Here is a 26,296-nt window from a genome sequence, read left to right as displayed (position 1 = left end):
TCATCACTAGGACCCAGTCTACCCTCACATCATCACCAGTACCCAGTCTACCATCAGCATCATCACTAGGACCCAGTCTACCATCAGCATCATCACTAGGACCCAGTCTACCATCAGCATCATCACTAGGACCCAGTCTACCATCAGCATCATCACTAGGACCCAGTCTACCATCAGCATCATCACTAGGAGTCCATCTTCTGTGTGTATCATCACTAAAAACCCATCTACCATAAGCATCATCACTAGAAGCCCATTTACCACGACATCATCAGCTGCTCTGCTACCAGTGTTTTAATATTTGTACAATGATGCTGAAAAACGAGTTCAAGTTTATATATTCAAGTTTTATATTGCACATTTATTCCAACATTTATTTCAACAAAGGGCTGAACAACAAAACAGCTACAACATGAAACACTACACAGTAAAACAATGAATAAAAATTTTAAACCCAGCTAATCAGTAAAAACAGCCAGTATTGACAGTCTTTTAGAAATGCATGAAATTGTGACAAAGTTTTTTTTTTTTACTGAAAATCCCATGACCCAGAAATCTCATGAAATGTATATAAAAACTAACAGATCAAATTTATTTAAAATGATAATAAAATAGTTTGGTCTTTTTTGTTCATTAGATTCAGTTTTATGTTGTTTCATGAGGAATTTGACTCTGAGCAGTAGTTTGTTGTCTGTAAATCACAAGTTTAATCTGGATACCATATCTTATAACTACAGATCAATCACTAACTGCCACAATCTGTATTGGTTCAGATCAGGTTCAGGATCTGTTGATTATTATAAGACAATATCACAACTGATTCAACACAATTACTTCCATTACTGTCATCAGTCAGACATTTAAATGAAAGTCAGTCTGGTCTTTGAACACAAAGACTTTTTTACACTCTGGGGATTTAATGATAATGAAAACAAATTTCGATTTGTGACAATAAATCAGTGTATCATGTAAACTTTCCTCCTATTTAGAGTCTCAAACCAAATATTTAGTATTTAGTTGTAACATATGGAAAATGTCCACATACTCTTCATCAGATTACAATCAGACATTTTAATAGTTAAACCAAAGAAAATGGAAATAACTCAACTTGCCCTGATAGCTGACTACTGGATGCATGATGGATCCAGATTTTATGTTTGGATCGAGGATATTGATCACTGAAATGATGCATTGCTGGATTATTACAGTCATAGTTTCTTCTCTTCGTCTCCATCAGTTCAGTTGAAGTTGATGATCATCATTCGGGTGAAAGCAGTCACAGCTCATAAACCTTGTGTGAAATCGGTGTCTCTTTATGTCTAACTGTCTTCATTCAGCTGTGGGGCCTCTAGGCCACTGGTGGCCCACGCAGGGCCCCTCAGTGAGCCCCGGACCTCATGTTGAGAACAGCAGCCGTTGGGTACGGGTGTTTTGGGATCCGAGCAGCAGAGTTTGTGGCTCGTTCTGGGCCAGTGGAGAGCTGTCACATATTTCACCGTGCACGCCCTCATTAAAGAGGAAGGCGCGCGGTGCGGTAATTGTTTTAATTTATTTGTTTATGGCGCAGACAGAGGGGACGGCGCGTGGCACTCTGCAGCTTTATTGGGAACATATGGAAGACATTTATCACCATTTGCAGCGATGGGCCGAAATGATTTTATTAACTCATTTGTAACTTTACACTTTTTTAATCAAACACATGCTGCGCGCGCTAATGCTCTGATAATGCTCCGGGGCTTTGTAAAGAGAGACACAGCCGGAGGGAAATAAAACGGAGGAGAGGAAGGAGGGATGAAATGAAGGAGTGGAGGTCTGGGAGGAGGAGGAGGAAGATGACTGCAGGCGGAGGCATGGAGCTGTTCAGGACTTTTTTGTACCTGAACTCGGGTCTCTCTCCATTCCTCATTGATGGCGCCCCCCAGGGCCCAAACCACAGCAACAAGACCCGGACTGACTGGTCTCAGAGGAGACGCAGGTGTTCCTTCAGCTCAGTTCCTCCTCTTCATCACAGCTCCCGCTGAAGCTGCAGGTGTGAGAATCTGCTGTTTTCAACCTTTGAGCCTTTTATTCATCACATCATAAAGGTCCAGCAGAACAGAACAGAACAGAACAGAACAGGGTTTACTGGAAGATCAGATCAGGAAACAGACCTCAGAGTGTCAGTGAAGCTGTTCAGAATAAATAAAGTTTGTTCGTGACGAGGACAGGCGTCCCAGTGGAGCAGGTGTGGCGTTGTGGGGGTGTCACACGGGTTTGTGCCCTCTATGGAGCTCATAGAGACAGAAATCCATTTAAAAGTGGAAAAACATGCAGAGATAGAGGACAAGAAAGAAACCGTCAGACAATTCTTATCTTCATCTAGAAAAATAACCCATAAAAAACAAGAATTAATCCAAATTTCTGTTTTACAAAACTAGAAAGTCCAGATATTAAATCACGTCATTTTATGTTTATTTATTTATTTTGTCTGAATGAACTTTCTCAGGGTCACTTTTCTGTTTTTGCATTGAAGCAACAAGCTTTTTATCACTTTTATTTCTTAGCTGATTTTTGTGTTTCTTATATGAGAATTTACTTGCTTTGCTGTAAAATAATTTTTGTAGTTACATGTAGTTCAGAAAATGTTTCATTTATTTATTTAAAATATCCATTTCATTCTTAACTAAAACAAATCAATCAATACAACAAATTTTTCAAACAGTTAAATGAAAAGGAGCAGAAAGAAGAGAATCTTAATCTCTTAATCTCTCACATTAATTAATTTAACCAAGTCAAATTTATTTAACTAATAAAACTTTACCAAAACAGCTGCAGGCCAACATGCTGCTGATTTCTAACAGATATTTCACTTTTATAACCTCATTTATTATCTACAAAATACCAGAACACATCAAATTAACCTCATTCATATTTTCTTATCATATTCTTTAATAATCCTTTTAAACACAAAAATTGATTTTGTTTCTTCATCCACATTGTTCCATAAACTGATTCCATGAACTAAAAAAACACTTTATTTGTGAATCTTTCATATCTTTTCAAATTATGACTTTGTCTTTTTCAAATCTTTTTTTAAACATTTTTCTGCAGACATTTCCTGAGCTTTATACATCAGCTTCAAAATGCCCTATGTATAGTCCTCAAACAAGGGTCACGAGATCATTTGTAAAAAATATATAGCCTACATCAGGGGTAGCCAACGTTAGTCCTCGAGGGCCCCAATCCAGCAGGTTTTCCAGATTTCCGTGCTCCAACACACTTGACTTAAACTAACCAGTCATTGTGGAGATTCTTATAGGCTGTTGGATCCATTTAATTTGAGTCAGGTGTGCTGGAGCAGGGAAATCTGAAAAACCTGCCGGATCGGGGCCCTCGAGGACCAACGTTGGCTACCCCTGGCCTACATTATCAGATAAATTTGGGAATTTGACCAGGGTTGTCAAAATTAAACCATTAATAAAGTCTTTGAAATGAACACCTTCATTTTTTAAGATGTCAACACATAAACAATAAAGTTCGTACACATTTAAAAAAGTTTTGATTTGACATCGTCTCCACGAGAAAAGCTGATTGGGGCATGGAGGTGCCGTGAACCAAAAATCACTTTATCATCCTTATTTATGAAGATTCTGACAGTTTTCCAGCTTCACATTCAGGGATGCTGCACATTGGATATATCATACATTTAATCACCCAGTACATGTGGGGGTGGGAACACCAACGTATGTTATCTTGGGGGTCGTAACTCAAAAAGTTTGAGAACCACTGGACTAGATCACTTAATTTATATAGTTGTAACTCAACAACAAATGAACTGGACGGATCTTTCTATCTGCTTTGACTAATTCTTATTCCTCTTTCTTGTAGGATGAAAACTGGATTAATGTATGTTTTACATGTGGTTCCCATATTTCAATACAGTAACTCAGATATGGAACAATCAAAGAATTAAATATAGAGCATTATTGTTCATTGAGTCCTTTACTTTATGTAACATAGAAATTGGTTTTGTTATTTTTGTTTTTATACCATTGATATGCGACTTCCATGAAATATTTTGATCTATAATAAAACCCCAAAATGTAACTTCTCTTACTCTATCAATACTACTACCTTCTATATCCAGTGAACAGGCTGGCCTGTAAGCGACTGGAAACAGTGAGATGATGACCGCAAGTATCCAACACAAAAAGGGTTTTTATTTAACAGTCATAGGCTTATACAGGAAACTCACTCCTTCCCATTGCAGAGCAGTAAAGCCTCCACCAGCAGCCACCCCCAAAATGAGCAAACAAGCCTCATTTATCTCCTGCTGCTGACTGGACCGAACCACTCTCCCAACAGGTGTTTCTTCAATTATAACACATATTTTCCTACTAGAATTAACTTCTACAAAATTTTTAAATTATTTACACACTAATTATTTAACACCACAACAATAAAGTTACCAAAAACCAATATACAAATAAACTCTTTACCCTCCTGTCCCCATGGTCTCTCCCAAGCCATAAGAGAGTGTCCAGGCCACCTGAAACCCATTTGCCCGGACACCCCGGAGAGAACATGAGTCAGGTAAGTAAAACCCATTACACTATTAATTTACCTCTGGACTTCATATCTACAAAAAATGTTCCTGTTTATCTGTCTTTCGCAGGTATCTGCGAAACAAAACCAGATATTAGTATTTAATAAACAGTTCAACCTTTTGTGTGTGATTATGCCTCTTTTTAAATGCCAAACAGTTAATTAACATGCCAAATGTGCATGAGCAACCAGCTTAGTGTGCTGTACAATTATTTACATTGACCAGTCCACGTAACGAACCTCTGCTTCGTTACACAGTGTAATTTATTTGTATCTCTATTACAAAATGCCATGAACTATGTTTTAACCATATTTTGGGGAAATATATTTACATTAAACCAGTGTTTAATTTTTTTTAGTTCTTTTGAACCACCTCTTTCTAATGTTTCATGTTGTTACTGATGTAAAAAATAAAACGTGTCATCTGTCAACAGTTTAGATACATTAACAATGTCATTAATATACAAAATAAACCGTTTAGGTCCGAGGACTGACCCCCTAGGTACCTCACGTTATTTTTATTTGAACAAACTGTCGTCTGTTCTTTAAATAAATTGTAATCAAATTAAATGTCACTCCACTGATATCTATTTACTAAATGTTTTAGAAAGAATGTTATGGTCTACGGTGTCAAATGCTTTTTTGATGTAAATGAAAATAAGAATAAAGTATTTGTTCCTGTCTTTTGCAGTGGATATTTCCTCTATTAATTCCATTAGTGGCATTTAGTGGATTGACCCTGAAACCACACCGACTGCTGCTCAAAATGTTAATGTCCATCAACAAATTTGTCCAGTCTGGAAACAAATAATTTTCTAATATTTTTGAGAGTTGTGGCAGCACAGATTCTGGTCTACATTCTGGTAACTGGAGAAGACATGTTTGTTTCCATTTTTATGAAGTGGTATTACTTTAGCGGCTTTCATCTTTTCAGGAAATATTCCTGTTGAAAATGAAAAATTACATATAAACGGGTCAATAATATAATCTATCATGTTCTTCACTAGTATCATGTCCATATCAGAAAGCTGATCTTTTACTTTCACAGTTTTTTATCTCTTGTTTCACCTAATCTGTTTCTACTCTATCTAAAAGAAAATGCTGTTTATATTATCCATGATGTTTTCTCCTGCTTGATTATTTGCAACATCTGGGATATATGTATATATATATATATATATATATATATATATATATATATACATATATATATATATATATATATATATATATATATATATATATATATATATATATATATATATATATATATATATATATAATGTAAGTGTAGGTCTGTGAACTATTTAGGTTGTAAACTATTTACTTTGGATCATGTATGTCTGAATTTTCTTTAATAAATTAATAAGAGTTAATGCTATTTAACCTTCTTTAATATGCTATTTATTATTCCTGTTTTTATTTAGAAAGTCACTATAGTATTCTTTTTTACATCTTTTTATAGATACTAGTTTATTTTTATGTTATACCTGTTTTCGGCTTCTCTTGTTCTTAATTTTAAAGTATAAGTCTCTTTTTTATATATAGTATATAGTTTTATCATATAAGTAAATTTTTATCATTGCATCCTTCTTGGTCAATCTCTTTACTTTACAGTTTTTTTTACATGCTTATCAGTAACCTCAGAAAGAACCACAGGCTGTGTTTACATCATTCATATAAACCTCATCCAAACTTTGTTGTTCCAGGGCTCTCTTTAATGTCTCCAAGGCCTTTTGTGATTTATCTCTCACAAGTTTTTTTCTGTTATGACTGGTGTTTTATTATAGTGGTATTTTTTCTATACAATGAACACCAGTAAATGATCACTGACATCAGTCAGATTTCACTTTCTCCTCATCACTCTGTGACGTTAGTAAACACATTTTTAATAGTTGTTGCGCTCTGAGCAGAGATTTTGTTGGTTTGGTTATCAAAGGAAACAAACCAAAGCTATACATTGAATTTACACATTTATTTGTTGTCCTTATTCCACTTAGATTTCCCAGATCAATGTTAAAGTGCCCACATAAAAATATAAACTTATTACAGATCTTGTCAAACAACTCAGTCATTTCAAATGTTCTGAATAAAAGAAGTTCCTACACTTCAGTCAAACAACAACAACAGAACTTGACATGACCTCATGAAGCCAAACATGAAACACCTCTGATGGTTGTTTGGGATTTTCTGCATTAAGGTTCATTAATGCTCCATGTACATACATAAGTTGGTACATTCATTTCAAAGGGTTGTCAAACATCACTGCCCACATACTCCCATGCGTTCTTTATGTCGGTAAGGTGGTTACGATGGTTGTTTCTTTTCCTTTGTTCTTTTTACTGGTAACATGTAGAGCTATACTGTTCAACACTGCCCCTGTGGTTTCCAGTGGTCCTGTTCTGTTTACTAAGTCAAGTCCACAAGGACCAAACTTTGCACATAAAGGACCCAGAAGACCAACACATATTAAGCATATTCAGCTTGTTGATGTTTGGGTGGAAGGAATCAGTTTGGAGAAGAGATAAAATGGTTAAGAAGAGATTTGTGAGGTTCAGATAAACTACTTAGCTGTTTGGGATTGATTTTAAAGATTGGAAAAACTGAGTAGCAGTTTCTAGGAATGCCTTTAACCATTTGGAAAAACTGTAATTCTGAGGTCGGGAATGATTCACTCCCATTAAAATCCAGGATCAGGTTCTGAATCTGGATTTTAACAAAATGTTTGCTCATATTTTTTGAAGCTGTGGTCCTGACACCAGACGTTCAGAAGGCAAGGCCAGTTTATTTGTATAGCACATTTCATGTACAAGACAATTTAAAGCATGGTAGATGGTGCCTTACAGAAGTAACAAGCATTAGATTTATATAGCGTTCTATTGCTGACAGCACTCCGTGGAGATGCAAAGCCGCGGCAGTTCATGCATGCCAACAGCGTCTCTAACCACGCCAAAACATTCACACTCCAGGGATCCCGACACTGGAGGCAAGGAGGGCAAAGTGTCTTGTCCAAGGACACAAAGAACGATGACTGGGGAAGTGGGATTTGAACCACCAATCTTCCAGTCATTGGGTGACCTACCACCTAATGCTAGCCTTACATCAGCTGACTTTGAAAAAATTTGGTAAAGACTCTTGGAAACTATCAGCCCACACCCGCTAACATCTAAAGACAAGTGTTTAGAGTTTTTAGTCACGGTCTAGTCTCAGACTGAGATTTTACAAAGACTGTGAATCCTGCAGGGTCACTACAAGACTACAACTAGATTCTTTAAGCATTTTTTGTGATATATTGGACAGTTGATATTGAGCAGCGAGGGCTGATCTGTTACAAGCGCCACCATCAGCTCTTCTTTCTGGACGGTCCACCCACGACATTTCATCACCGGTTCATCACCGGTAGGCCTTTTTTTTTTTTTTTTTTGGCTGGTTTTGCCGTTGTTCTGTCAGGATTCCTGTTTCTGCTTTTGTCAGAGCGAATCTATTGGTTCTTGATTGTGTCACTGCAACTTGCGTTAATATCAAATATTGTCGCAGACCCAAGACTAGAAAAAGATGGATATGAAACAGCGCAGATTACCACCGTAAACCTGAGATGACGGGAGCGTGATGTGACTCCAGTAAGACTCCAAAGATTTATTTAAGACTTTCAGTTTTTAGTCTGGGACTGTGGAAATCATTTGATGCCGACTGGAGTACCAGGTTTGTTGATCAGAGCGAACTCTGTAAACTGGGTCCTGCTCATCAAAGAGAAGTTTTCTCCTAGTGTTCTCCAAACAAGTGATGAAACAGTAGAGGAGGAGGAGAAACGTTTTCTACATCTTCAGCTCAGTTTTTCATCTCCTTCATGCCGCTGACCACCGGTCTCTCTGCTGATGTCTGCAGTGATGTGATGCAACATGAAGACGAAACATCTCAGACAAATCTGCCATTTTAGGCACCATCTGGCCCTCTTCCTCCCCCTCCTCCTCCTTCTCTGCTGTAACTAACACAACCAAACATGTCATCTGCCAGCTCCTTCGTCACCTTCTCCCATTAACTAGTTTCCAGCAGCACCTCCCACTCTCACGTCTCCTGAATAAAACAAACGGTGGCGTTTTCTCGTCCCGCCGAGGCTCGACCATGAACATCTGGATGCAAACAAGAGCCTCACAAACACTCAGCCGCTCCTACATAAAAGAAGAAGCCAAGTGGCGGCGAGAACGGCCGTCCTGCTGCGACAGAGTGGCGTGACACTGCAGCACCGTCAGCTCCCATTAAGGCCCTAAAGAGCAGGACATCAAACCAGGAGGAAGAGGAGGAGGAAGAGGAGGAGGAGCAGGATCATCACAGTTTAATAGGACATGTGGTGTCTCCTCCTCCACTCAGGCCCAAACTGTAATCCTCCATTCTGACCAGCTGTCCACAGACTAATGGACTGGGAGACACCTTCATCCTCCTCCTCATCATCACTCTGTCCTTTAAACCTTCAGACAAGAAATCGGCAGTGAGTGACTCTGCACTTCCTGAGGCAGTCAGCGCCTCTGATGTAAAAAAATATATATATACAAAATCAGAAACACAAAGTTGAAATAAAACTGTTTGGCTTTTGGTCAGAGACAGAATGAAGCTGCAGTATTTCAGGTTCTATCTCACTGAAACAGTGAGGATGAAGTCATTTTATGAAAGTGAAACAGAAAAGTGATGATGATGATGTCATTTCAGACAGCTGAGGCTGACAATTTTATCCAAAAGCACCATCCATGAAAGTCTGATGATCAAAGTTTTCAGAAGATCTCAAGAAAATCATCAGTTTAAAAACAATGTTCCTCGAAGAAAGATTGAAGGGTTTCCACATTCCTTCCTCTATAATCAGAATATCATTAAACCATCTAATCATTATGATAGAATTTCAATGTGTAAAGGACAAAGGAGCATGTCTAAGCTGTTCACTATGAATTCTGATCCCTCAGACAGACCTACATCCTGAACCATCCTTAATCAACAGTTGATACAGTTACATTCTATGATGTTAATTCAGACATTATTGAAAAGAAGCCACATGTAAACATGATCCAAGAAGGCAGCGTCAACTTCTCTGAACGCATCAGAAATTAACCATGACACAGAGAAAACTTGACTGTAATCAGACCAATCAGTATTTATCAGTTTTAATTTAAAGAAATGGAGTAAATAGTTAAAGAAGGAGCAACTGTTGTTTGCAACAAGTCCACAAGCCCAGTTCTGTGATGGTCTGGGGATGGATCAGGGTTCTGTGATGGTACGGGGTTGGATAAGGCTTCTGTGATGGTACAGGGTTGGATCAGGGGTTTGTGGTAGTATGGGGCTGGATAAGGGTTGTGTGACGGTACGGGGCTGGATCAGGGTTCTGTGATGGTACAGGGTTGGATCAGGGTTCTGTGATGGTACAGGGTTGGATCAGGGTTCTGTGATGGCATAGGGTTGGATCAGGGTTATGTGATGGTCTGGGGTTGGATCAGGGTTATGTGATGGTCTGGGGTTGGATCAGGGTTATGTGATGGTATGGGGTTGGATCAGGGTTCTGTGATGGTACGGGGTTGGATAAGGCTTCTGTGACGGTACAGGGTTGGATCAGGGTTCTGTGGTAGTACGGATCTGGATCAGGATTCTGTGACGGCACAGGGTTGGATCAGGGTTCTGTGATGGTATAGGGTTGGATCAGGGTTTTGTGATGGTATGGGGCTGGATAAGGGTTCTGTGATGGTATGGGGCTGGATAAGGGTTCTGTGATGGTATGGGGCTGGATCAGGGTTCTGTGATGGTATGGGGCTGGATAAGGGTTCTGTGATGGTACGGGGCTGGATAAGGGTTCTGTGATGGTACAGGGTTTGGATCAGGGTTCTGTGACGGTACGGGGTCAATCCTAATTTTTTCCAGCAACATCTCCTACCTTACTTCTTATCCACGGACATCCATACAGTTTTCAACAAGTCATTAAAAACACACATTTTGTAACATTACAGCAGCATGACTGAGGAAGAGGAGGATACCGGTACTAGACTAGAGTCCTGAACTGAAACAGCCACCACACCATACTGATAGATGTCTTTAGGCTGAGATAGTATTTCTTGTTTTAAGCTCTTTACCAAAAACGCTTCTGTGAGTGTAATTGTTCTCATACTTGATTTCCCACCTGTCTCTTTTCCTGCACCTTCCCCTGTCTCTCTTCCTGCACCTTCACCTGTCTCTCTTCCTGCACCTTCACCTGTCTCTCTTCTGACATCTCCACTTGTCTTCGTCTTGCATCTCCATCTTTCTCTCTTTCTGCATCTTCAACTGTCTCTTTTCGTGCATCTCCACCTGTCTCTCTTCCAGCATCTCCACCTGCCTCTCTTCCTGCATCTTCACTTGTCTCTCTTTCTTCATCTCCACCTGTCTCTCTTCTAGCATCTCCACCTGTCTCTCTATTTGCATCTCCACCTGCTTCTCTTCCAGTATCTCCACCTGTCTTTCTTCGAGCATCTCCACCTGTCTCTCTATTTGCATCTCCACCTGCTTCTCTTCCAGTATCTCCACCTGTCTCTCTTCCTGCATCTCCACCTGCTTCTCTTCACCCCACTGCAGTCTACTAAAATATTGAAGTTGCATGGTAACAGACAGGAGGAACCAGTGGCAGAACTGAAACACCTTCACCTGTCTCTTTTCCTGCACCTCCACCTGTCTCTCTTCCTGCACCTCCACCTGTCTCTCTTCCAGCATCTCCACCTGCCTCTCTTCCTGCATCTTCACTTGTCTCTCTTTCTTCATCTCCACCTGTCTCTCTTCTAGCATCTCCACCTGTCTCTCTATTTGCATCTCCACCTGCTTCTCTTCCAGTATCTCCACCTGTCTTTCTTCGAGCATCTCCACCTGCTTCTCTTCCAGTATCTCCACCTGTCTCTCTTCCTGCATCTCCACCTGCTTCTCTTCACCCCACTGCAGTCTACTAAAGTATTGAAGTTGCATGGTAACAGACAGGAGGAACCTGTGGCAGAACTCAAACACCTTCACCTGTCTCTTTTCCTGCACCTCCACCTGTCTCTCTTCCTGCACCTCCACCTGATTCTCTTCCAACATCTCCACCTCTCTCTCTTCCTGCATCTCCACCTGCCTCTCTGTTTGCATCTCCACCTGCTTTTCTTCCAGTAGCTCCACGTGTCTCTCTTCCTGCATCTCCACCTGTCTCTCTATTTGCATCTTAACCTGTCTCTCTTCCTGCATCTTGACCTGTCTAACTTCTTGCATCTCCACCTGCCTCTTCCTGCATCTCCACCTGTCTCTCTTCCTGTATCCTCACCTGCCTCTCTTCTAGCATCTCCAACTATCTCTCTATTTGCATCTCCACCTGCTTCTCTTCCAGTATCTCCACCTGTCTCTCTATTTGCATCTCCACCTGCTTCTCTTCCAGTATCTCCACCTGTCTCTCTATTTGCATCTCCACCTGCTTCTCTTCCAGTATCTCCACCTGTCTCTCTATTTGCATCTCCACCTGCCTCTCTCCCCCCTGCTGCATTCTACTGAAGTATTGAAACTGCATGGTTACAGACAGGAGGGACCTGTGGCAGAACTCAAACACCACATTTGAATATCTGCTGTCCCCATGCTTCAGAACACCCATTCAAACGAGGATACAGAAATGTGGAGGTGCCCTTCTCAAAGTCCGATCCCACCTTGGTCCTTCACTGTTCTCCATTCAGACAGACTGAAACATCAAAACACAAACAGACTGAGGAACCGGTTCTTCTCTCAGGCAGAGGACTTTCTGCAGAAGGTGAAGCATGATGGACTTTAAAGTTTATCGTGAAAGATGTTTAGTGATCCGTACACTATGGATTTATTGTCTTTATACAGGTGATTTTATATCTGATAAGATGTTACGTGATGTTGTCTAATGTTGATTTAAAACTTTTTGAGTTCTTCTATTTAATTTATTTGTTCTCTTCGCACAATGACAATAAAATTTGTGAACCTGAATGCAAAAACATACAAAGATTAATTAAAAATGTGTGAAGTTTAGAGTCTAAGGTTGAGTTGATGATAAGTTCTCCTCTTCGTGTCCTTCAGTTCCTGCAGCTCTGCTCTGGAATGTGATAATGCCTCAAAGTGACATCTCAGCTCAGATTGATTGACATTGGTTTTCCTGGCATGAAGCCAAACGCTCCATTTTTCTCTGAGCATGATCTCGTCCTGCAGCTGCCAGAAACAACCAGCCAGTAATGGATGTCTGCTGAAGATGTTTCTGCTTCCTGTGGCTGCAGCTTTCGCCAGACCCGGACCCGTTTGGTGCCGCTCAATTGTGCAATCACATCTAATTAGATGAAATGGAGTTTGGTTTGGGGCCCAGCTTAACTCCAGCGGCAGCTTTGAGTGCTCTGTGTTAAAGCTATTGTATATTTGTGCTGGCGCTGTAAATAACAGAGCGAATGGAGCATGTTAATCCATAACAGTGCAGCTGGAGACCTGTAATTTACTGACTTCATCACAGGAAGCAGCAGGAGGCTGCAGTTCCTCCACAGAAGGTGTGGGAAAGGTGGAAAATGTTCAGATGCTAACAGAAACACAGAGATGAAATATTCCTGCAGGTTTATGGAGTTCAGCTATTTCCTGCTTCATTCTCCCAAAAGAATTCTGATCATTAAGTTTCAACATTTCAATATTTCACTCAATAAATCACAGAGGAAACAACAGCAGGAGCAGGTAAAAAACTACATTACTCGGAGTGCCCACCTGTCAGACACATAAAATATATAAATCCTGCAGCAGATGTTTTAGAAAACATTCAGAGAGATACAGTATGATACCTGCTGATGCTCTGATTATCTGGTAACTATTTTATAAGATGTCATCTGAGAACAGTGAGGAAGAATCAGCTGATTAACTGCAGAATGTTGAGAAAAAGTCCTGATCAGATTAGTTTCTGTACATGTTTACAAGGAAACAGGAAGTGATTCATTGAAACATGTTCATAGATAAATAAAAAAACAATGCACTGCAAAAATTGCTCATCTTTATATAAATAAAAACATTTCAACTGAGGAAATTCTGACTATAATTAAGTGAAATTATTTGTCCATGCAGTAAAATAATTGCAGTTGATAAGATTTCCTGAAATAAGCAAAAATATCTACTTTATCAAGTTGTAAAACATTAATTTTATGTCCATTATTAAGTGGAAAAAACCCTCAAAACCAGCCTGTCAGTGCTTCTTTTCAGTGTTGTTTCTTTCTCACGTTGAGAGAAAAGATCTTAAAACAAGAAGATTCTTGTTAATTTTAGAATAGCTATTAATAGCCCTTTTTAAAGCTCTGACCCAAGTACAACACACACACACACACACACACACACACACACACACACACACACACACACGTATTACACAACAACTACTCTATGCCTGTAAAATAACAAGTTTTATAACAAGTAAGAAATAAAGACACATACTCTCAAGACTTGTATTTAGTAAATCTAGTATTTAGATTACTCACACTCTGCCTTTGTCTGACATTTTACTCTCAAAATAAGATCATACAGACTTTTGGCTGAATATAAGATTGTAGGACTTCCTTAGATAGATGGTTTTTGCAGTGGTTCATACTTAAATGGTGAGCTCTTAGCACTATTATTTTAACACACCTTTCTAAGATCCCCCCCCCCCCCCAATCTTCGCACTAGAAGTTAACTTCCACACTTTAAGTCACAGCTAAAAACCCACCTGTTCAGGCTCACCTTCTCTCTGTGAGCGGGCAGATCTGAACAGTGTCTTAATCAGTTGTTTGCTTTGATGTTTAAACTATTTTTAATTGTTATGTTGTTATTAACAGCATGTTATTTATTGTTCATTATTTACTGTGTATTTTACCTTGTTTTTATCTGTACGTTGACCTTGATGTCAGGAAAGGCACCTATAAATAAAATGCATTATTATTATCACCTTCACCTGGAATTGGATTTCTGTTTAATGTCTGCTTTGAGTTCTGGACCTGAATAATTCTGTGGCTTCAGGATCTGGATTGTGCTTTAGAGATCTCTTTGTTCACTCTACCAGGATTCAGTTTAATTCCTGGCTTCACAGCCGTCACTACCTGGTTTTATTCCATAGCCGATGTTCCTGAGTCCACTCAGCCACCTGTTGGAACTTACCTGTTTCCCAGATTCTGCTCCAACACATCTCTGCTCAGTCTTGGTGCTGCTGCCATGTTTGACATCCCCGGTTCCACACCACACACCTCTAAATGTATGTTTCTATTCTTCTTCAGGGAAGAGATACTTCATTAATTGGAAAACCCATCTCACCTGCTTCTGTTTCCTAGATCCATCCAGACCCACCATCCTGCTCAGCCAGACTGTCCTTTTGTGAGTCCGCCACAAACGTTACGGAAGCGCCTCGGGATGTTCGTGTTGTGAGTGGGGCCAGGCAACTGTGAGCTATGAGTGTTTTCTATTTGTTCTCAGCTCATAGTGGGGAGGAAAAACTGGTCTGCCAGAGAAATGAGGAGTTGAGTTAAAACAGAACATAAGCGGTTGCTTTTCCCTTAAATACAATGAATAACTTAAAGTACAGCTGCTGTTGTAATTGCACAATAGTCATATGTTTAGTCTTTCTTTGCACTTAGCTAGCTAGCAGTAGCAGGGACAGGTCAGCGAATGAGTCAATGGAGACAAGGAACCAGGATTCATGAGTCAGAGGGATTCTCGAGTATTCCTGACTCTTGCTTCACTAATCTAAACATGCTGAATCTTAATCAGTGCAAAAATAAAATGAACCAGTTTTCATGGGCCTTTATGTTTGTCAGTCTTTTAAATAAATAACATCCAGGACAAATCTTCATAGTTTTTTTAAGATAAATATTTGTCATTTCCTCTCAGCAGATTATTTTGTGTTGGAACAAAATTCCTCTCTCGGACCTGTTTGCTGAACGTCATAACGAGGTCAGGTGTAACTCTGACAGCCTCTCCTGCAGCTTCTTTTGCTTGTTGGACTAATTTAGACGTCCATCATCCTCACCTCGTAGCATAGTTTATTGTGATATTATCATCTTCACTCCAGGGACCAACATGCTGTAATCGCTGCCTCCATCTAATTTGTTTTCCTGCACGGCTCCCTTGTTTCCATCCTCCTGTCCCGTCCTGAATTTATGATCCTGCAGCAGGTTGCAGCAGGAACCCACATATTTCTGAAGCTTCCTTCTGATTAAAGAGCTTTCTGAGAGTCATTGTCAGTATGAAGGAGCTGTTTATGATCAGTGATGGAGAATTCATGGAGAAGCTTGTAGTTTTATATTTAATGGGAACTGTCTTTTTTTTCTTTTTTCTTCAGGTCTGTATTTCTCAACAACAGAACTCGTGATTATGTAAAGCACTTTGTGCTACTTCTTTATAAAAGGTGCTTTATAAATGCAATTAGATTTTATCACACTGGGTTTTCATACTGACTTCATTGTGTTTTATTCAGTTTTGGAGAAAATGGAGTTGTGGAGCAGTGACTCTGTCCTCGCCTCATTTCTTCACTACTGAAGATATAAGGCTTCTTCACAAAACTGGCAGTGGTAGCCTAGTGGTTCCAGAGGTGGGCTTGGGTCTGGAAGTCCCCAGACTTGCAAACCACTGTGGACCTCTGAGCAAGGCCCTTAACACCCAATTTCTCTTGGTCTGTACAGTCCAGCCTGATTTGTACAGGTTGGCTGATAAGCACTAGCATAACTAGAAGTATTTTCCAGCTGGGATTAATATAGTAAAAAGAAAATACATGCTCATACAGTCGCAGTAAAAGTTTTATCAACAGCTGCAGGTACATTTTCATATACTTGCTCTTGGTGTTGATGTTCATGTTTTCTCTCTTGCTGGTGCACTGAGCACTTCTTTTCATCTCTCTGCTCCTTATCCTTCATGTATAAACTAGGGCTGTCAAAAATAATGCATTAACGGTGGAAACTAATTTATATCATTTACTGTGTTAAGCGGCTGCACGGTGGTGTGCTGGTTAGCGCAGCAAGAAGGTTGCTGGTTCGAATCTAGGCCGGGGGGAGGTTCGAACCTTGAGGGTGGCCCTTCTGTGTGGAGTTTGCATGTTCTCCCCGTGTATGCGTGAGTTCTCTCCAGGTATTCTGGCTTCCTCCCACCGTCCAAAGACATGCATGTTAGGTTAATTGATGACTCTAAATTCTCCCTAGGAGTGTGTGCGAGTGTGAATGGTTGTTTGTCCCCTATGTGTTGGCCCTGCGATGGACTGGTGACCTGTCCAGGGTGTACCCTGCCTCTCACCTGTTAATTCTGGGATAGGCTCCAGTTTACCCGCGACCTGTAATGGACTAAACGGTACAGAGAATGAATGAATAATTGTGCAAATATTTTTAATGCAATTAACTCATGCATGGCATGACAAACCCCGTCATGCCATCTGTTATCACTGCGGGAGGTAGGCGAGATGGAAAAGGTGCATTTATTTTTAAACTTATCCTGCGTTTTGCACCAACATGTCTGCTCTAGTGAATCTCAGGTCGTCTCTGTTTGTGCAGCAGCTGCTTCCTCCTCCTCTCATGTTGTTCTGTGAATCTTGACGGCTGTCTGTGATCAGCTAATCAGCTTTTCTCTCATGTTGCATTTGTTTATGGTTCAGCTGAGAAGGAGGAAACTAGCAGTTCATGGTTCACACCGTCACATTTTACCTCAAACTATTGTTTTTGCCAGGAGCTTCTCTAACACAGTAGCTGGCTGGTGGTAGACAGGGTTTATACTTCAGCTATGCAGGGGCGGGTCTAGAAAGGTTCTGATGGGGGGCCAGGCTGGAGCACTGACCAGGAAAAGAAGGCACAAATTAGACCTTTTTTTAGGTCTAGATTTTATGACATATTGAACTGATTATTCCAACTAAAGTGATCATTGAATGTAAAACAGACAGCCAATGATGTATTTTATCAGCAGGTGTTTGTTTTGGGTGAAGCTACTGTAGGACTTCTATCACTGCTGCACAAACACTCACTTCAATGATGAAAGGAAAAACCTGATTTTATTCAGATCATCAGTTTTATCAGAGTTTCTTCATCTTTCTTCAATGTTGGCAGTTTAACTTCAGACGCCACATCCGCTGGTTTAATGACAGAAACTATCACCATGGAAACGGCTGGTGAGAAGATGATGTATGAATTCTGACTTATGATCTAGAACATGTTAGAGATTATTTAGAACAACATATAGAACTACATTACATGTTGCATTTACTGACCATTGCACATCTGACGTTTAGGGAAGGTCAGTTAACAGTAAATATTTGAAAGCATTGGCTCATTCTGTTAATACAATAAAGGAAAAACGGGCAGATTTTAGGCACAGCCGCAAACGGTATTTAAAAGCTGCGATTAATCTGATTAAAATTTTTAATAATTTGACAGCCCCTAGTATAAACACACAACAGATAGGCATCGTTACGTAGTTCTGCTCTCTCAGCTGGTCCTCCTGGCTAAAAGTTGTAATGTCTGTTGGCCTCTCTTGAACAGATTGAGGCAGATGGCTGCCCGAGGTTTTTCCTTCCTGTTAAAAAGGAGTTTTTCCTGTCCACCGTCGACTCTTGCAGCTCAGGAATGGGGGATTTGATTGAAATGAAGATTAGATGCAACCTGTTGGTTTTCTTTAACTAGGCTATTATTTACTCTGAATTGGCTGGAATTAATTTGTCTGTAAAGTTCCCTGAGATGACATTGTTGTGAAGTGGCAACCAAAGCTGAACTGAAGTTACATTTTAACTTAACCGCCTCACAGACCACACAGTCACAGTCACCAAATGTTGTCATCAGTTTTTTAACCTGGATTGTGAAACTACTGAACTGCTGACAGCTCGAAGCAAACGCAGCGAAACTGTTCATGTTTTTACTGTAAAAACGACAAACATCTTCCCAAATAAAGATGCACTTTCAAAGGTCCTGACACGATCCCTTAGTTTAAAGTTTAACTAACGCTGAGCTCTTCAGGGTTTTATGTTCTGAGTTTTCTGGTGTGTTTCTTGTGGAACCTTCTGGTAAAAGTCTAGACGTTCTGAAAATAGTGTTAAAAAGCATCTCTGACAGCTCAGTGTCTCTCTGTCATCTGGTTCCTGACCTCACTGCTGGGGTGTGTAACATCATTTCGTGTGTGTGTGTGTGTGTGTGTGTGTGTCTTTATGTGTGTGTTTACAATGTGTCAAGGTCATGTTACACATCATTAAAGGTGTGTGTTAACACTGAGCCTCTGGATCGCTTTCAGATCTCGACAATGTGTCTTCATCACAAAGCTGCTAATCAGATCATTTGTAATCAGATTACAATTTGCCATCCCCCTTTTTTAAACTGTTTCTTCTGTCAGAGATCAGTACACCGTCTTCCTCCTCTTCCTCACAACATCCACAGGTGTGTCAGACAAACATGTTGAACTTAATGTTTTTGTCTTATACTCGACTGTAAAAGCTTTATGTTCATCCAAACGTTCCTCCTTCTGAATGTCTGCTTTTATGCATCAACAACGTGGGACGACAGAGACATTAAAGTTTTACATCTAAAAGCCTATTCCACACAGAGAGGAGGAGGAGGAGGAAGAGGAGGGCTGTGCTGGTGGATCTTCATCTGTGTTGAAGCTTCTCATTTTGTCATAACTGACAGAAACAGCTGTTTCAACACCAGATGAAGTTAATGACACGTCTGCAGCCTTGTTATTGTAACAGAAACATTTATTGATCCGTTTTGGTTGTTTTATTTTTTGTGTTTATCTTTGGATGTTTCAGGCTCTTACATGAACAAGAAGCTGCCAATGATCAGAAATCCCCCTGACCGGAGATGACAGTTTTCCTGATTATGACACACCTCCTGTGTCCTCTTTCAACACCAAACCCCTCCAGAACCTTGAGATCTGCTGATCAGAAACTTCTAATTTTCCCAAAGTCCCGGTTAAAACACAGGAGTGAAGGCTTTTCTGTTATTGGTGCCAGACTGTGAAATCGCCCTCCCCTCCACATCAGGACCTCACCCACAGTGGATATTTTTTAAATTAATTTAAAAATCCATTTTTTTCCTCTGTTTTTAACTGAGTTCTTGACATTTGGGCCTTTGTGTTGTTTTCTGGTTTTTGTCCATCTATGTTTTTGTGTTGTTCACTTATTTTTCTAATTGTACAGCACTTTTATCAACATGTTATTTTTAAATTTGCTTATAAATAAACTTGACTTGACATCACACATGTAAACACACACTTCTTCTTCTGCACACACCCGGTCAGACACACCAGGATCAGACCAAATCCTCATTCCTCCCTGTCTGTACATTCAGATGTTGAATGAAGGAGCAGACATAGCAGCCATCCTCATAACGACTGTGAATTTGAGTAATAAAGAGTTTATAACAGTTCTGTAGGCCTGGGCCCGTTAACGCAGTCATTGGTGTTACCCTACTGATGATGTGTTGCTGTAGTAGTGATCCAATCACTGCTGACACAGCTGTCTCATTCTAAACATGAAAACTCAGAAATTCAATTTAATTTAGCTTTATTTGTATAGCTCACAACACTTTATGTTGAATGTTTTTAGTAGCCTGCCTGCTGCACGTACCACTCCATGTTTTGAGAGCATGATGGCTTTCTATTTTGACTCGGGATGACTCTTCCTACTCCGGTGTGTATTTAAAGATTTGTTTTAAGATCCACGTCCAGACTTCTTCTCAGAGTTATTAAACCTTGTTTAACGATGACTGTCAGCTAGAGGAAATTTGATTTTTGACACCACCTGAATGCAGGTGACACCAACAATTGAAGGACCAGAAACATTTTTGTGAGACTTATGTTTCCATATTTCATGTCTGATATCAAGAATGAGCAATTCTGAAGCTGATAAATAATAAACTACAGAAATAAAACATAGCACAGTTTTTCTGAATCCCCAAATGTAAGGCTTTGGTTAGTGACTAGGACTGATCTCACCTGAAGTTTTACAGATTCTGCTTTTAGTCGTGGGGACCAAGAGTCTTTATGGGGACTCTGTCCTCAAAATGTTGGTCTTTTCAGTGACCGAAGCCCAACCTGCTGCTATGATTAATGAAAATAAAAAATGAGTTGAATGTGAGTGTGTGTTTGCCCTGAGGCCTCTGTCTTTGTTTGGCCTGTTGAGGATTGCTAACCTCACAGCAACAAACAAACAAGCAAATAGCAGCTCTTTTCTTGGCGCCATGGCGGAGGCGGGACTCAGCACCACCTTCTCTCTGCCGCGTTCAGAATTTCAGACAATCCGACAGGGATTGGAGCTAATTACCTCACCAACGATCCCTGCGCCGGGCTGACCTGCGCCGGCTGGAGAGGCAGCATTAACATGCCATGATGCAAATGAAATGTGTCCCTGTGCCTCTCTGCAGCTCGGCTTATCAAAAAATGATGACCCGCGGCTAATGATCAGTGAGCGGGGCCCTCGCCAGGGGAAGAGCCATTGTTCTGTCGGAGGTTTTTACATTAAAGATGGATGTCAGAGAGGAGCGTGTAGGAGGAGGAGGAGGAGAAAGCGGGCCAGTTGACTCTGGTTCTGACCTCTTAAATCTTCACCTCAGGTGTTTTTCTTCTGCTTTTTTTCATCCTGCGGCGTCCCAGCTCCACGGCGTCCTCCCAAGTAATGCAAGACAAGTGTGTGGCTGCAGGGCTCCTAGGCGTCGGCATCCGATGGGGACATGACCCGCTTACTGGCTGCCTGACTCCAAAATCACATCATCACACCAGAGCAAGTCGTTAACATGGAGCCGTCAGCTGGTGCCGCAGGACGTGGCCGAACCGGGCGGGACGCAGAGTGTGTGTTTATGTGTGGGAAGAAAAGCGGCGGCGGACTTTGCAGCGTCTCCTGTCGCAGGACGAAATGTGCTGCTGCTCATTTAGATGAGCAGCCAAACAAAGAGCAGCGCCATAAACAATGAAGAGCGTCTCCGTGGTAACAGGGGTCCCATCTGTTCCCTGCTAATGACCTCTCTCTACTCATACACTGTTTTAATTAAACCAGCACACACACACCTGAGAGTGCCTCCAGTTCCCTTCACTGGTTTCCAGTCTGATCTAAGGTCAGTTCAGAAACTAACTGGAGCATTAGACATGAAAACATCTTCAGACAGCAGTCAGTCGGTCAGCAGGTGGTCATGTGACCCCTGCTGACTAAAACCAAATCACCCGCTGATCATATGAATGTTTACCTGACAGGTCAGGAACACACGTTGATTAAAACTGCGTAGAAATGTCACCATGTTTTTGTTTTGTTTTTGTTTTTTTACTGAAGTCTGAGCACGTCTCCATGTCACCAAACTAAATCAACGATTAAAAAAGGACCTGTTGCCATGGATCTTCAGTCAAGTACTTGTGTGATGTGACACACCTCAGCCTTTTCTCTGTTTCCCTTCCTTAAGAATGGCTTCTTGACATCAGCGTTTCCATGGAGACCATTTCTGATGATGCTTCAGTCAATAGTAGATCGATCAGCTGGAGGTCCAGCTGCATCTCTTAGGTCGTGGATTTGTTCCTGTTTTCTTCAGGACATTATTTTTTCAGATCCTGTTAATCTTGTGTACATAGTTTTCTAGTCTTTTTGTTTTCTCAAATCTTTTAAGGACAATAGTCAAACCTGCCACAAATAAAAAAATTATATGTACAGAAATAAATTATTTATACATATTTATTCATCATTTTATCCCTCTATTTTTTTTACTTTTGCTATCATAATTTACACATTTATTTTCAGATTCATTTAATAACTTTGCATTTATTTGTCTTATCTCCATGCTTACTTATTTTTGGTTTATTTTTTCCATTTTTCATAAATCTACAGAAAACCACCTGCATGTAAAAAGTAAATGATCTTGGAAATAAAAACAAAATTATCGTAAAAATAAATAAAAAAAAAAATTCATAATAAATTAGTAAGAAAATAATTATAAAGTAAATAAAAAAATATTTAAAAATGACAAATTAAAGTAAAATGTATAAAAAAAGCACATATTTTACTATTTATCTCCTCATATATATTTAATTATTAATTGTTTTGGTTATGGCAATTTTGGTCTCAATATGGTCGGTTTCTGTAATAAATTACTGATGGTACTGAGTCAACTTGTCAGTTTGTAGTCTTTCTGATGATGGATAAACCTGATGGGGCTGAGGGTATCTGCTGTTGATCTGACTGATGATAAACTACTAACCAGGAACTAACCAGCGATCAAAGATTTATAAAGTTCAGAGTTTCTGCTGAATGTTACAGAATTGAGAAAGTTTCAGGTAGAGAGACCTTCACAGTTACAGAACAGGAAGAGAGTGAGAAGACAGAGGTCAGAGTGTTTGTTTGGAGGAGTCTGGGCGTGAAATCCTGAGCACTGGCTGCTGGGATTCAGTCCTGAGCGACTTCAGACCCTAAAGAGACAAAAATGCAATCGCAATAATTCAGCCGGAGACCTCGGCTTGGATTTACCTCCCTCGTTATTTCCACGCTTGTTAGTGAAGAATTAAAACCTGCAGTGTGATTTTAACAAAGAAGTCTGATCAGTTTGGTTCATGGCAACACGATCTGCATGTTTGGCTTATCTAGAAAACTCCATCTGTGTAAATATTCCTTGGTTGGTCTCATGTCCAGATCCTTGTTCATCCAGTTCTAGTTTTCTTTTTTGTCTTCTTCTTCATTTCCTCATCGGTCTGTTGGTCCTGCTTTTGTTTATTTAGTGTTGAATTTAATACTTTCTTTCTCCTGCATCAACTTTTTACGTGTTTTAAATAAAATCAAGTTCTTAAGTCAACCAACCTCCTCACAACTTGCCTGATGACACTTAACTTAACCTGTGAAGCCCGACGGACCCACCGGTGGGTCCAACAGGTGTAAACACAAGTACAGGTGTGTAAAAAAGTTACTTTAGTGAAGTAAGGATACTTTATTTATAATGTGTCTCAAAGAAGAATACCTAATGCTACTAAATCAACTCGCCAAGTGCACTTAGTCAACAAAGTATTTGTATAATAACAGCTTTAAAATACGTATGCCACAAACAACAGCGCCACCATAACCAGTAACACCCCAAACAAAATGCAACACAACTCGTGATCCGTTCACTCCACCCCAACATATTGGGTATCAAATGAAACTAGAAAAGCTGCACTTTCATATGATACCAAGCATAAAAAGATATTCGCCAAGCACCTCACGTCAGTCTCAAAACAAACACAAAGCTAACCTTCGCCTTTTGTGGTCATTTTCAGTCTATCCACATTATTCTTCGACCAAAACTCACAGCGTAGTAATTCATTATGGTGAAACTGCGTCATGCGCTAACATGTCATATGCTCCCATTAACAGCCATTTTGTTGTCTTGTTGTGGGTCTTGGCAGTGTAAATAAAGTTTGGTCAAATTCTACATCTTACAAGCTTTCCGACGATATCTTACACTTGAACGACACTTTATCTGTCAGGTATAAATGCTTGCGCGTAAACAAAGGAGCATCATTGCCATTTTGCTGCACCGTGAAAAGCGCATATCGAACAGCGTTTATTTCTTTGGTTCATTTTGACTTTTTATCCATTTAGAACAAAGGATAAAAGCCTTATCACAATTTGCACAGACATATGAACATTCACAATGTTTCTGATACTGGATTTATATTCCATAGGGTCTTAGCTATCCATTGAGACCAAGGTTATGTATATTGACCTGAAATTACAGAGTTATTGTTGATTTAATTTGGGTAGGTCTGTTCATGCGAACTACACCTCCAAAAACCCTAGGGTTCAAGAGGTTAAGACCCCTGGATCTTGTTGGCCGGGGCAGGACCCCCCACAGCTTTAACACAAGAAAACTGCACTAACTGATACCTTAGTTTTACTTTCACTAACAGAAAATAACACAAAGAAAAAGTAATTTGGTCTCCTGGTTAGTGATGTCCCAGCAGACGGGAGAATAGCGTCTTAAAGACACTGTCCAATAGATCGTACCACAGACGTTTCTCCTTGTGGATGCAACTTTAGGAAACTGAAATTTGCTGACCTGAACCCTCATATGCTTTATATCTTCCTCATGTCTGTAGAAACTACAGATCTTTTGTAGCCCCTTAAAACTGAAATGTGTTGGTGGGATTCTGCCCTTGTTCTGGGTGTGAACCCTCGGACCATTAATGCCACCTCTTCTCAGAACCTCACTGTAAAAAAAAAACTAAAAAAAAAAAAAAAAAATGAAAAAGAAAAAACTCTGTGAATAAAACAGTTTGTCATGTGTCCTTTTTTTTATTTTAAATGAAAGATGTTAGTATACATAATAATAAATGTCATTGCTAATCCAGGGACTTGAACCCAGGTCCTCCAGCTTTAAGTCCACCTCTGCACCAACACTGCATGTATACTATATAACAATATGAATTAATATAAATAACAGGGTTAAACTTGAAAAGAATAGTTTTATTGAAGTTGGGATGAATTTGAAAATGTCTTTTTATGTTATATGTTTATGTTATATATTTCCACTCAAAAAAATTTAAATCATGTTTTGCTTTTCCTCAGTTCCGTGTTTTTTTCCAGTTATATTCCATATGTTCTACAGTAGGATTCCATGTTTACTTTCCAGTTTATTCGCTAAGTTTCCACGGTATGATTGTGTTTATTTTCCAGTCTCATTACATATTTTCCAAAGTTATATTCCATGTTTATTTTCCAGTTTTGTTTTTTTTTTGTTAATTTCCCACAGTCATATTCTGTGTTTAGGGCAATATGGTGGTGTGGACGACAAGGTTCCTGGTTTGAGCCTTGGCTGGGATGGAGGGTTCAAAGTTGTTGAGTTTGCATGTTCTCCTCTTGTATGCATGGGTACTCTCAGGGTACCTCGCACAGTCCAAAGACATGCATGTTAGGTTAGCTGGTCACTCTAAATCCTCTCTAGGTGTGAGTGGTTGTGATGTGATGTACTGGTGACCTGTCCAGGGTGTTTCCTGCATCTTACTTCTTACTTACTAGCTGCTGGGATGGACTCCAGCTCATCGCAACTCTACATTGGAATAAGTGGGAATAAAAAATGGATGGATTTTCCACAGTCAGATTCCATGATTATTTTCCACAGTCAGATTCCATGTTTTACACAGCTGGGACAAAACTGTGCATCTATGGCTTGCTGTGTGTTCGCTGATGAACTGACTTCTGATTGGCTGCTTTCTTCAGACTTGTGATTGGCAGACTCTCTGGGCAGTTGGAGACTTTGTGGTGCATTCAGGGAACAAACAACAGAGTTAAATGTTTCTGTGACACGACATTGTCTCCTTGACCCAGAGCCAGCGGACATCTCCTCCCTTCTCACCAGGCTCCCACCTCGGGGCGGGTCTGGGTCTTCAGGGCCTCTCAGACCTTGACTGACTGATTAATGGACTGGACGGCAGTCAGCTGGTGAGATTAGAGGAACGCCGCCTCCTCGCCTGGGGATGCCGCTGCAAAGAGAAACATCCAGCAGTCCTGTGCCAGCCCCAACCCCCCACCAATCGCAACACCCCCCACCTACCCTGGAATCTCAGACGTTGGGGAAATTAATGCTGGGATAGAGGAAGGGGGGAGGGGGTGGAGGCAAACTGCTTGCCAAGTCATCTGAGATCTTCCTCCTCCTCTCCTCCTTTTTCGATTTTGTTTGTGCCCGCTGTTGATTCCCCGGCCGGAGTTTTTCGGCTCGGCATCAAATCCCTTCCGTCCTCACGGATTCTCCAGATCTCATTACAG

This window comes from Melanotaenia boesemani, chromosome 7, assembly GCF_017639745.1.
Source record: "Melanotaenia boesemani isolate fMelBoe1 chromosome 7, fMelBoe1.pri, whole genome shotgun sequence".
NCBI lineage: Eukaryota > Metazoa > Chordata > Actinopteri > Atheriniformes > Melanotaeniidae > Melanotaenia > Melanotaenia boesemani.
Note: the sequence above shows the minus strand (reverse complement) of the source record.